The sequence below is a fragment of the Stegostoma tigrinum genome, chromosome 15 (genome assembly GCF_030684315.1).
Source record: "Stegostoma tigrinum isolate sSteTig4 chromosome 15, sSteTig4.hap1, whole genome shotgun sequence".
In the NCBI taxonomy this organism is placed as follows: domain Eukaryota; kingdom Metazoa; phylum Chordata; class Chondrichthyes; order Orectolobiformes; family Stegostomatidae; genus Stegostoma; species Stegostoma tigrinum.
The window spans coordinates 15,639,599-15,652,698 of record NC_081368.1 but is presented as its reverse complement, the minus strand read 5'-3'; the positions used below and the strand labels follow the sequence as shown (position 1 = coordinate 15,652,698).

The following is a 13,100-nucleotide window of genomic DNA, read 5'->3' as shown; positions in this document are numbered from 1 at the left end:
TCCATCATTGAGGATGGGGATGTTCATGGACCCTGCTCCTGCATTGAGTTGTTTAATTGTCCACCACCATTCACGACTGGATATGTCATCCCTGAAACTCCTATCTATAAAACTTCCTGGTGCTCCTCAGTGTCTTCAACTGGTGCTTTAACCAATCCATGTGGTCTGAGAGGAGCTGCGAGTGGAACACGTCCTGTACAGTTAGCATAGGCATGGAACTTCACCCTGACCTCCAACATCTCACAGGAGGAACACGCCACTCCACTAACTGTCACTGCTATTGAATATAAAGAATAAGAAAACCTTAGTATTCAATTTCATACTCAAGCACACTGCTTCGGAAGGAAATTGGTGACAGATGGACTTACAGCTTTAGTTTTTGATTTTAGCAGATTATCTCATTTTTAGAGCTCCCTTGACTTGCATTTTCTATAGCTGTGCTGTGCTACCCTGTGTGCAGTTTATCAACAGCAGTTGTTGACTTGCACGCTGGTTTTCTTGTGGTCTTTTACTTGACTCCTCTGATGAGCTGACAGTTGAATGGGTATTACATGTGCATTCACCCACATACTATTGGTTTGACCGAAAGAATGCTGCACTGTCGGAGGAGCTGTCTTTTAAATAAATTGCTAAATTGAGGCACTGTCTGCCTTCTCAGGTAGATACTATCGATCGCACGGTATTACTTACAATGAAGAGCAGAGGAATTCTGTCCAATATTTAACTTCAAATAACATCAATAAAACAGATGTAGAGGTTTTGTGCCCAAACTGGCTGCTTAATTTTCTTATTTACAGGAGAGACTATCCTTCAAAACTACTTCATTAACATCCACATCCGCACTCAGTTTGTGACGAACAACTGCACCTCCCAGTCACAAACCATTTCAACTGCCCCTCCCACTCCTTGGACGACATGTCTATCCTGGGCCTCCTGCAGTGCCACAACGATGCCACCTGAAGGTTGCAGGAACAGCACCTCATATTCCGTTTGGGAACCTTGCAGCCCAATGGTATCAGTGTGGATGTCACAAACTTTAAAATCTCCCCTACACCTATTGCATCCCAAAACCAGCCCAGCTTGTCCCTGCCTCCCTAACCTGTCCATCCGCTACTTTCACCTCAAGCCGCACCCCCACCTCCTGCCTACCAACCACCTTAACACCCCACCTATACTCACCTTTACTGGCTCCATTCCCCACTCTTTAACCTGTTGGTCTCCTTTCACCCTATCTTCTCCTCTATCTATCTTTCAATCTGCCTCCCCCTCTCTCCCTACTTATTTCAGAATCCTCTTCCCCTCTCCCATTTCTGAAGAAGGGTCCGGACCTGAAATGTCAGCCTTCCTGCTCCTCTGATGCTGCTTGGCCTCCTGTGTTTATCTAGCTCTACACCATGTTATCATTAATTATAAAATGCTTTAGGACACCTTGAGGTTTCTATGAAAAAATTCAAAAAATGTAATTTCAAAATATACTTAAATCGTAAAAATCTTTATATTCATAGGAAGCAGTTTAGTTCTGTGCAGTAGCATATCAAGAAAGAAACAAACATTGGAGTTTGACTCTATCCAACAAACAAGCTCAGCACATTTCTCACTTGTACAAGATTATATTTACAAACATTTGAGGCCCAAAGGGGTTGAAAACTGAACAGACCTCCATTTAACTTCGGCAGAAAGACCTTAGACAGTGATCTTTCCCCACTATGTCTTGGCAGCAGCTTTTCTTTTATTTAAAAAAATATATATTTCATTCGTACAAAATACAATAATTAAACATATGTACACACCTACCCGGTCATGCTAGCCGCTCCAGGTTACCCTGGGGGTATGTACATCAACTAAAAGAAAAAAGCAAAAACAAACTGGAAGGGGACCAATGTCCTGGGTGGAAGGTTTGCTCGAGTAGTTCGAGAGGGTTTAAACTAGTATGGCAGGGGGGTGGGAACCTGAGCTGTATACCAGAGGTGAGCGTTGATGCAGGTGAGGCAGTAGCAAGAGGTAGACCAGCTAGTGGGAAGGATTTTCCTGGGAAGGAACCAAGGGATCGGTTAAAGTGTGTTTGCTTTAATGCAAGGAGTATCAGGAATAAAAGTGATGAACTTAGAGCATGGATCAGTACCTGGTGCTATGATGTTGTGGCCATAACAGAGACATGGGTTTCTCATGGGCAGGAATGGTTGCTGGATGTTCCAGGGTTTAGAACATTTAAAAAGAATAGGGAGGGGGGAAAAGAGGAGGGGGTGTAGCACTACTAATCAGAGAGGGTATCACAGCTACAGAAGCTTCCTTTGTCGAGGAAGATCTGCCTACCGAGTCAGTATGGGTGGAAATTAGGAACAGCAAGGGAGTAGTCACCTCGTTAGGGGTTTACTACAGGCCCCCCAATAGCAGCAGGGAGATTGTAGAAAGCATAGGTCGACAGATTTTGGAAAAGTGTGGACGCAGTAGGGTTGTTGTAATGGGTGACTTTAACTTTCCTAATATTGATTGGAACCTCCTTCGAGCAGAAGATTTGAATGGAGCTGTTTTTGTAAGGTGTGTTCAGGAGGGTTTCCTAACGCAGTACGTTGACAGGCCGACGAGGGGAGAGGCCATTCTAGACTTGGTGCTCGGAAACGAGCCAGGGCAGGTATCAGATCTTGTGGTGGGAGAGCATTTTGGTGATAGTGACCATAACACTCTCTCATTCTACATAGCTATGGAGAAGGAGAGGATTAGGCAGAATGGGAGGATATTTAATTGGGGAAGAGGAAACTATGATGCGATTAGACACGAGTTAGGAAGCATGGACTGGGAGCAGTTGTTCCATGGTAAGGGAACTATAGACATGTGGAGATGGTTTAAGGAACAGTTGTTGGGAGTGATGAGTAAATATGTCCCTCTGAGACAGGCAAGAAGGGGTAAGATAAAGGAACCTTGGATGACGAGAGCGGTGGAGCTTCTAGTGAAAAGGAAGAAGGTAGCTTACATAAGGTGGAGGAAGCTAGGGTCAAGTTCAGCTAGAGAGGATTACATGCAGGCAAGGAAGGAGCTCAAAAATGGTCTGAGGAGAGCCAGGAGGGGGCACGAGAAAGGCTTGGCAGAAGGAATCCGGGAAAACACAAAGGCATTTTACACTTACGTGAGGAATAAGAGAATGGTCAAAGAAAGAGTAGGGCCGATCAGGGATAGCATAGGGAACTTGTGTGTGGAGCCTGAGGAGGTAGGGGAAGCCCTAAATGAGTTTTTTGCTTCTGTCTTTACGAAAGAATCGAACTGTGTAGTGAATGAAACCTTTGAAGAGCAGGTGTGCATGCTGGAATGGATAGAGATAGAGGAAGCTGATGTACTGAAAATTTTGTCAAACATTAAGATTGACAAGTCGCCAGGCCCGGATCAGATTTGTCCTCGGCTGCTTTGGGAAGCGAGAAATGCAATTGCTTCGCCACTTGCGAAGATCTTTGCATCCTCGCTCTCCACTGGAGTCGTACCTGAGGACTGGAGAGAGGCAAATGTAATTCCTCTCTTCAAGAAAGGAAATAGGGAAATCCCCGGCAATTATAGACCGGTAAGTCTCACGTCTGTCGTCTGCAAGGTGTTAGAAAGGATTCTGAGGGATAAGATTTATGACCATCTGGAAGAGCATGGCTTGATCAAATACAGTCAACACGGCTTTGTGAGGGGTAGGTCATGCCTTACAAACCTTATCGAGTTTTTTGAGGATGTGACTAGTAAGGTTGATGAGGGTCGAGCTGTGGATGTGGTGTATATGGACTTCAGTAAGGCATTTGATAAGGTTCCCCATGGAAGGCTCATTCAGAAGGTCAGGAGGAATGGGATACAGGGGAACTTAGCTGCTTGGATACAGAATTGGCTGGCCAACAGAAGACAGCGTGTGGTAGTAGAAGGAAAATATTCTGCCTGGAAGTCAGTGGTGAGTGGGGTTCCACAGGGCTCTGTCCTTGGGCCTCTACTGTTTGTAATTTTTATTAATGACTTGGACGAGGGAATTGAAGGATGGGTCAGCAAGTTTGCAGACGACACAAAGGTCGGAGGTGTCGTTGACAGTGTAGAGGGCTGTTGTAGGCTGCAGCGGGACATTGACAGGATGCAGAGATGGGCTGAGAGGTGGCAGATGGAGTTCAACCTGGATAAATGCGAGGTGATGCATTTTGGAAGGTCGAATTTGAAAGCTGAGTACAGGATTAAGGATAGGATTCTTGGCAGCGTGGAGGAACAGAGGGATCTTGGTGTGCAGATACATAGATCCCTTAAAATGGCCACCCAAGTGGACAGGGTTGTTAAGAAAGCATATGGTGTTTTGGCTTTCATTAACAGGGGGATTGAGTTTAAGAGTCGTGAGATCTTGTTGCAGCTCTATAAAACTTTGGTTAGACCGCACTTGGAATACTGCGTCCAGTTCTGGGCGCCCTATTATAGGAAAGATGTGGATGCTTTGGAGAGGGTTCAGAGGAGGTTTACCAGGATGCTGCCTGGACTGGAGGGCTTATCTTATGAAGAGAGGTTGACTGAGCTCGGTCTCTTTTCATTGGAGAAAAGGAGGAGGAGAGGGGACCTAATTGAGGTATACAAGATAATGAGAGGCATAGATAGAGTCGATAGCCAGAGACTATTTCCCAGGGCAGAAATGGCTAGCACGAGGGGTCATAGTTTTAAGCTGGTTGGTGGAAAGTATAGAGGGGATGTCAGAGGCAGGTTCTTTACGCAGAGAGTTGTGAGAGCATGGAATGCGTTGCCAGCAGCAGTTGTGGAAGCAAGGTCATTGGGGTCATTTAAGAGACTGCTGGACATGCATATGGTCACAGAAATTTGAGGGTGCATCCATGAGGATCAATGGTCGGCACAACATTGTGGGCTGAAGGGCCTGTTCTGTGCTGTACTGTTCTATGTTCTAAAAGAAAAAAACCCCGGCGGTCATTACCCTGGACGGTCCTCTTTGGCCCCTGACCAGTTGGGGAAGGCGCCAGCTGGGCCTAGTTGCCGAATAGGGCCCCTGTTACATTCCGGCTGAGGGGTCACATCTGGTGGTCTTTCCCCACCGCACCTTGGTGGCGGCTGCCCCAAGCTTTAGTGCATAGGTATTGCTAGCATTTATTACCAATCCCTAATTGCCCAAAGGGCATGTCCAAGTCAACCACTTTGCTGTGGGTGTGAATTCACATGTAGGCTGCACTAATTAAGAATAGCGGATATCCTTCCATAAAGGACATGAGTGAATGAATAGGTTTATTATTCAGTCACCATTAGGCTAGTTTTTTTAAATTCCAGATTATTACTGAATTCGAATTTTGCTATCAGCTGTGGTGGTAATTGAACACGTGTCCCTAGAATATTAACCTGGGATTCTGCATTCCTAGTGCAGTGACATTACCACTATGCCACTCCCTGTATGTCTTTATTTTTCTCATTGCCAGCACACTGCACCATAAAACAAATGAGATTTATTTTCTATGAACAAGTGGTGTCTCAGTGAACAGCACTTCTGCCTCTGCGTCACAATGTTGTGTTTTCCGAGCCCACTCCAGAAACACGAGCTGAACTTGTCAATCATCCTCTTGGATTACACTGGTGACGTTACAGACCCTGTTAACTTACGAAATAAGGACTGTATGTGGGAGATTAATTGGGGAAGATGTTCTAGACTCTTCGTGGCTCAGTGATGAGTGGAATTTTTACTGGAATAGTCTTTTACATGGAGCACTATCTGGTAGTCTACCTGAGTACTATTGAAGAAGTCTATATGGCAAACTGGTAAGAATTGGAAATTAACATTATTATATGCTGGACAGGGTTACTCTGGGTGCTTTCAGGGGTCAAGTGCTGAACATAAACCAACAATATCATTTTGAACCCTCTTCTGAGTTTCTCACTGAGAGGAGAGGCCTCCTGAGAGGCCTTCTTCTGGTTCTGTGTCACCATTATTAGGACAATCAGTACCTACACACTCTGCAGTAATACATTGGAGATCCACACAAGACTTGCTGACAATAGTGTTAATCTGCCAGATGTGGGACCTGTGTTACGAAAGGCAGTCCCTTTCCCTTTGGTTGCATGGTTTATACACGGTCTGGTAGGTGATGGCTGTCTTTCATCTTCCCCTCTGTTTGGAACATGTCTGGCTCCAGCAAGATTGGCTCTCTGCCTGGGCTAATGGCTGTTTTAGTGCAGTCATCGTTGCTATTGTTCTGTGATCTATATTTCTGTGTTGCTGGCATAAGTAACATGTGACCTTTCGAGCAGATGGCCTGGTCTATAAGGCAAACTAGGTATTGGGGGATGGGTCTGTGTCACCAATTTCTAATTTCATATCTCTTCCATTTGTAGACAAGAGCTATGACATTCTTCCTCATGGGTTGCACATTTGATCTGACAGAAGTGTACAGTTGTCCACCTCCAACTGCTCCTGGCCAATCAAGTCCCATGGAGCTGAATACAAATCGGTCAGTAAACTGCTGTTTCCAGGAGTTTTATTCCTTTCTAAGGAGTTGAGGGCCATGGTCAGCTCATTCAGAGATAGCAGCTGGTCCAGCCTCTCCCACATGCTGTCTAAGACCTCCATGATAGACAACAGGAATGATTGCACGACTGTGCTGTCTGTGGGTTTCGCGTCATACCGTCTGGCATAAAAGGGTTTACTAATCCTCAGAATGTCAAACTGAGATGACGTTACTGAACCATCCAAAGTTCTCTTTGCGCACCTTCTGAAAGAAGAAATGTAAGCATGTCTCATCTCGTCTGCAGCAGGAGTAATTTCTACATGGTTTTCTGGAGTTTGGATAGTTATTCCCGTCTCTCCGTCATTTTAGAACATAGAACATAGAACAGTACAGCACAGAACAGGCCCTTCAGCCCACAATGTTGTGCCGACCATTGATCCTCATGTATGCACCCTCAAATTTCTGTGACCATATACATGTCCAGCAGTCTCTTAAATGACCCCAATGACCTTGCTTCCACAACTGCTGCTGGCAACGCATTCCATGCTCTCACAACTCTCTGCGTAAAGAACCTGCCTCTGACATCCCCTCTATACTTTCCACCAACCAGCTTAAAACTATGACCCCTCGTGCTAGCCATTTCTGCCCTGGGAAATAGTCTCTGGCTATCAACTCTATCTATGCCTCTCATTATCTTGTATACCTCAATTAGGTCCCCTCTCCTCCTCCTTTTCTCCAATGAAAAGAGACCGAGCTCAGTCAACCTCTCTTCATAAGATAAGCCCTCCAGTCCAGGCAGCATCCTGGTAAACCTCCTCTGAACCGTCTCCAAAGCATCCACATCTTTCCTATAATAGGGCGCCCAGAACTGGACACAGTATTCCAAGTGCGGTCTAACCAAAGTTTTATAGAGCTGCAACAAGATCTCACGACTCTTAAACTCAATCCCCCTGTTAATGAAAGCCAAAACACCATATGCTTTCTTAACAACCGTGTCCACTTGGGTGGCCATTTTAAGGGATCTATGTATCTGCACACCAAGATCCCTCTGTTCCTCCACGCTGCCAAGAATCCTATCCTTAATCCTGTACTCAGCTTTCAAATTCGACCTTCCAAAATGCATCACCTCGCACTTATCCAGGTTGAACTCCATCTGCCACCTCTCAGCCCATCTCTGCATCCTGTCAATGTCCCGCTGCAGCCTACAACAGCCCTCTACACTGTCAACGACACCTCCGACCTTTGTGTCGTCTGCAAACTTGCTGACCCATCCTTCAATCCCCTCATCCAAGTCATTAATAAAAATGACAAACAGTAGAGGCCCAAGGACAGAGCCCTGTGGAACCCCACTCACCACTGACTTCCAGGCAGAATATTTTCCTTCTACTACCACTCGCTGTCTTCTGTTGGCCAGCCAATTCTGTATCCAAGCAGCTAAGTTCCCCTGTATCCCATTCCTCCTGACCTTCTGAATGAGCCTTCCATGGGGAACCTTATCAAATGCCTTACTGAAGTCCATATACACCACATCCACAGCTCGACCCTCATCAACTTTTCTAGTCACATCCTCAAAAAACTCGATAAGGTTTGTAAGGCATGACCTACCCCTCACAAAGCCGTGTTGACTGTATTTGATCAAGCCATGCTCTTCCAGATGGTCATAAATCTTATCCCTCAGAATCCTTTCTAACACCTTGCAGACGACAGACGTGAGACTTACTGGTCTATAATTGCCGGGGATTTCCCTATTTCCTTTCTTGAAGAGAGGAATTACATTTGCCTCTCTCCAATCCTCAGGTACAACTCCAGTGGAGAGCGAGGATGCAAAGATCTTCGCAAGTGGCGAAGCAATTGCATTTCTCGCTTCCCAAAGTAGCCGAGGACAAATCTGGTCCGGGCCTGGCGACTTGTCAATCTTAATGTTTGACAAAATTTTCAGCACATCAGCTTCCTCTATCTCTATCCATTCCAGCATGCACACCTGCTCTTCAAAGGTTTCATTCACTACAACGTTCGTTTCTTTCGTAAAGACAGAAGCAAAAAACTCATTTAGGGCTTCCCCTACCTCCTCAGGCTCCACACACAAGTTCCCTATGCTATCCCTGATTGGCCCTACTCTTTCTTTGATCATTCTCTTATTCCTCACGTAAGTGTAAAATGCCTTTGTGTTTTCCCGGATTCCTTCTGCCAAGCCTTTCTCGTGCCCCCTCCTGGCTCTCCTCAGACCATTTTTGAGCTCCTCCCTTGCCTGCATGTAATCCTCTCTAGCTGAACTTGACCCTAGCTTCCTCCACCTTATGTAAGCTACCTTCTTCCTTTTCACAAGAAGCTCCACCGCTCTCGTCATCCAAGGTTCCTTTATCTTACCCCTTCTTGCCTGTCTCAGAGGGACATATTTACTCATCACTCCCAACAACTGTTCCTTAAACAACAAATTTTCTGAACACTTTTGAGGATAAAGAATGTCTTGATATGCCCTCAGACTGTTTCCCACAGTCTGCTGGAGAGTCAACAAGGGGTTTCACAGTTCACCAACTTGTACAATCTCTTGTGATTTCCTTCATATGTTCTGGGGTCTACAGTTTCATGTTCAGCTTCTGCATTTGCTTGCCCACCCCCAGCAAGAGGCAGTGGTCAGAGAAGAATATTGGATTGACGTCAGTGGATCATAATGTGAACGTACGAGACACACAAAGGAAACGAGTCCTTGAGTGGATAGGAACATCTGGCTATGACTAGGTATATCTATGCTGCGCACCTAAATTATTCTAGCCTCACTTGCCAACATTTGGCCCATAGCCCTCTAAACCTTTCCATTTCCTCTGGCAGTGCATTCCATACATGCACCACCCTCTGTGTGAAAGGTAGCCCCTTAGGTCTCTTATCAATCTTTCCTCTCTCACCTTAAACCTGTGGTCCCTAGATTTGGACCACCCTATCCCGGCAAAATGACCTCAGCTATTCGCCCTATTTGTGCTCCCCATAATTTATTATAGACTTGCAGCTTCTGATGCTTCAAGGCAAATAGCCCCAGCCTATTCAGCCTCTCTCTCAAGATCTCCAGTCCTGCCAACATCCTTGTAAATCTTTTCTGAACCCTTTCAAGTTTAACATCTTTCCTGTAGCAGGCAGACCAGAATTGCAAGCAGTATTCCAAAAGTGACCTACCAATGTCCTGTACAGCATGACCTCCTAATGGACGTACTCAATGCACTATCCAATGAAGTTAGCAATCACACGATACCAGGCTATAGTCCAACAGACAAACAGGATGCTGAAAGAACACAGCAAACCAGAGATTATCTGGAGGAAAGGAAGTGTTAATGTTTCAGGCCATTACACTTCTTCAGGACTAGATGGGGGGGAAAGGTAGTGGTGGTGGTATGGGGAAGCTGCAGATAAAAAGTAAGGGGAATGAAAATGGTGGTGATTGGTGAACAATAGCAACAGGCATGACCTGGTAGGCAGGGACCCCACCCACCTCCAGCAACAAAGGCAAACAGACCTAATACCTTACCTGCTGACAGCCATTAACTCAAACCTGTTGTAACTTACAAATAACAAACCACTAAGAAAGCATTCTCTTCCTCTAACTGCCCACAAGGGAGTCAGAACACTCATCAAAGGTAAAGAGCAGTTGTAAAAATAAGCAACACTCCAGACCAACTTCCTGCTGAGAAAAAGAATACTCTAAATCCTCCTCATGGCTTGTGATACCAAACACTCAAGAACCCATTTCTCCAGGAAACAACTATAGAAATTATTCCTAAAAGAATAATCACAACAAAAGTACCACTCAAAATCACATGGCTATAGCACCGACATATATCACGGTCAGCATTACCGTTCTGACTCATTGATTTCTTTTCCATTTGTATTGCTGTAAGTCTTTTCATTTACATTGCACGGTAAATTGAATCTGTGCGCTCAGGTTATTTTTCCCAACGATTACATTGAAACCATCTGATACACAAACCCTGATTACCATACCCTATTCAATTGGCCAATCAAAAGTGGTATCCCTGTAAATCATGAGGCAGAGTCACTGGGACAACCCTGTAAGATATAGGAGAGGAAGTAAGGCCATTTGGCCCATCGAGTCCACCTGCCATTTATGTGTGACACACGATCACCTGATCATTGATGTGCGCCACACAATCGAGTCATCCCAAAATGACTATCAGTTAGTCTTTCAAATGTGGCTGGTGCATTTTTCAGACCAAAAGGCATGATTTTAAACTGGCATGGTCCATTTGGCATCACAAAAGCCACAATTCCTTTCACTCTGGGATGAAGGCACTTGCCAATGTCCTTGGAGTAAGTCCCACTTAGAAATATAAATTGCTTGTCCCATCTTCGCCATACAGTTTGCCGAACATGGAATAAGTAGAGTTCAGAGACCACCATATTTGGACTATGTATCATACTTTAGGGAAAAATTAAATAGAGCGGAAGAGTTGTCGAGATTGAAACTAGCACAGCATATGATGAAACAGGGACCAGACAAGAAATCAATAATTTGTAATTTTGCTCGTGGAGATAAAGCGTCAGTGTTACTAGCAGTGGTGGGTGAATCTTTATAAGGAAGGTTTAGTGTGCCTTATCAAATTGAAAGGAAATTGAATGAGGTGAACTATCTGATAAGAATGCCGGATAGAAAAAAATCTCACAAAGTTTGTCATGTGAATTTGTTCACAAGGTATTTTGATAGGGAAGGCAAACAAAAGGACAATGTGTTGTATCTAGTACCACACAGAGTAAAGAACCAAGTTCAGATGATTCTGAATTGGAAGCTCCTCAAATTAAATTGGACAATCAGAAATTTGTCAAAGATTGGGATAAATTAATGAATTATCTTCCAGAGGAAATTCAAAGTGATCTCAAAGTTATTACACTCACATGGGGAGATACATGGGAATAAGCTGAGAAGTACTAATGATGCATGACAGATACAGGAAATGCTGTTCCAATTAAGCAGCATCCTTACAGGTCTAACCCTCATAAGTTGGCATAGATTCAAAAAGAGTTTGAACACGTGCAACAAAATCAAATTCAGCTGTAGAGACTGGAGCTCACCCACAGTAATAGTGCCAAAACCAGATGATACCCAATGATTATGTGGGGATTAGTGGAAAATCAAGGCAACCAGTAAAGACATTTTTCCCACCCCCACCCTTGTCTGCCTTCCAGAGGGACCACTCTCTCCGCGACTCCCTCTGCCGCTCCACACTCCCCTCCAGCCCCACCACACCCAGCAGTTTCCCCTACAACCGCAGGAAATGCTACACCTGCCGCCACACCTCCGCCCTCACACCCCCATCCCTGGCCCGAAGATGACTTTCCACATCAAGCAGAGGTTCACCTGCACAACAGCCAATGTGGTACACTGCATCCACTGTACACATGCAGAATCCAGTAAAGTTGAAATCACATGACCGCCAGGTCACAGTCCGACAGACAAACTGGTGGCTGCAAAAACACAGCAAGTCAGACAGCATCTGCAGGTAAGGAGCTGTCAACATTTTGGGTATTGCTTTTGTTCAGGACTGGATGTGGCGTAGAGAAAGCTACAAATAAAGAAAGGGGTGAATGGAGAGGAGCAGAAAGTCAGCAATTAGTGGACATTGGAAATAGGTACAATCTGGCCGGCTGTTGGAGAGGAGAAAAGTTCAACTATTTCCCATATGACCACAAGACATAGTCGTGGAAGTAAGGCCATTCGGCCCATTGAGACCACTCCGCCATTTAATCACGGGTGACGGGCATCTCGACGCCACTTAGCCGTATTCTCCCCGTAGTCCTTAATTCCTCGCGAGATCAACAAATTATCAACATCTGCCTTGAAGACATTTAACGTCCCAGCCTCCACTGTACTCTGTCACAATGAAATCCACAGGCCCACACCCACCACGCTCTGGCTGAAGAAACATCTCTGCACTTCGGTTCAAAGTTGACACCCTCTAACTTTCAGGCAGTGGTCACGGGTACTAGTCTCCCCAGCAACCTTCCCAAAACCATCTATTACCAACAAACAAAAACCACTCAGAACGCATTCTCTTCCTCTAACTCCCCATAAGAGAGTAAGAACACTCATCAAAGGTCAAGAGCAGCTGCGTGAAGCAACACTCCAGACCAACTTGCTGCTCAGAAGAGAACACTATAAATCCTGCTGGCGGCTTGTGAGACCAGACACTCAAGAACCCTCTGAGATAATGGGAACTGCAAATGCTGGAGAATCCGAGATAACAAAGTGTGGGGCTGGATGAACACAACAGGCCAAGCAGCATCTCAGAAGCACAAAAGCTGATGTTTTGGGCCTAGACCCATCATCAGAGAGCTACTAGTCAAGAACCCTTTGTTGCCTTTCTGGGCCTGTGTTTCCATCAAACCCACCACAGGGCGTCACTACATAATAACAAACCACCCAGAAGGCATTCTCCTCCTCTAACTCCCCATAAGAGAGTAAGAACACTCATCAAAGGTCAAGAGCAGCAGCTAAATGCAACACTCCAGACCAACTTCCTGCTCAGAAGAGAACACTCTCAATCCTCCTCATGGCTTGTGAGACCAGACACTCAAGAACCCATTTCTCTAGGCAACTACTATAGAAATGACGCCTAAGAGTATAGTCTTAAGAAAATCACTCCTCAAAATCACATC

At 45.2% G+C, this 13,100-nt stretch overlaps 2 non-coding genes and 1 pseudogene across 2 annotated transcripts; all 3 read right to left on the bottom strand.

The window, feature by feature from the left end:
- Nucleotides 1-10,004: 10,004 nt before the first annotated feature.
- Nucleotides 10,005-10,222, bottom strand: LOC132210597 (small nucleolar RNA U3). Its single transcript, XR_009446742.1, has one exon. It is a non-coding gene; the product is annotated as a small nucleolar RNA U3 (small nucleolar RNA).
- A 2,255-nt stretch (nucleotides 10,223-12,477) lies between these two features.
- LOC132210603 (small nucleolar RNA U3) lies at nucleotides 12,478-12,680 on the bottom strand (annotated as a pseudogene).
- Nucleotides 12,681-12,859: 179 nt separating this feature from the next.
- LOC132210593 (small nucleolar RNA U3) lies at nucleotides 12,860-13,073 on the bottom strand. Its single transcript, XR_009446738.1, has one exon. It is a non-coding gene; the product is annotated as a small nucleolar RNA U3 (small nucleolar RNA).
- Between the last annotated feature and the right edge of the window lie 27 nt (nucleotides 13,074-13,100).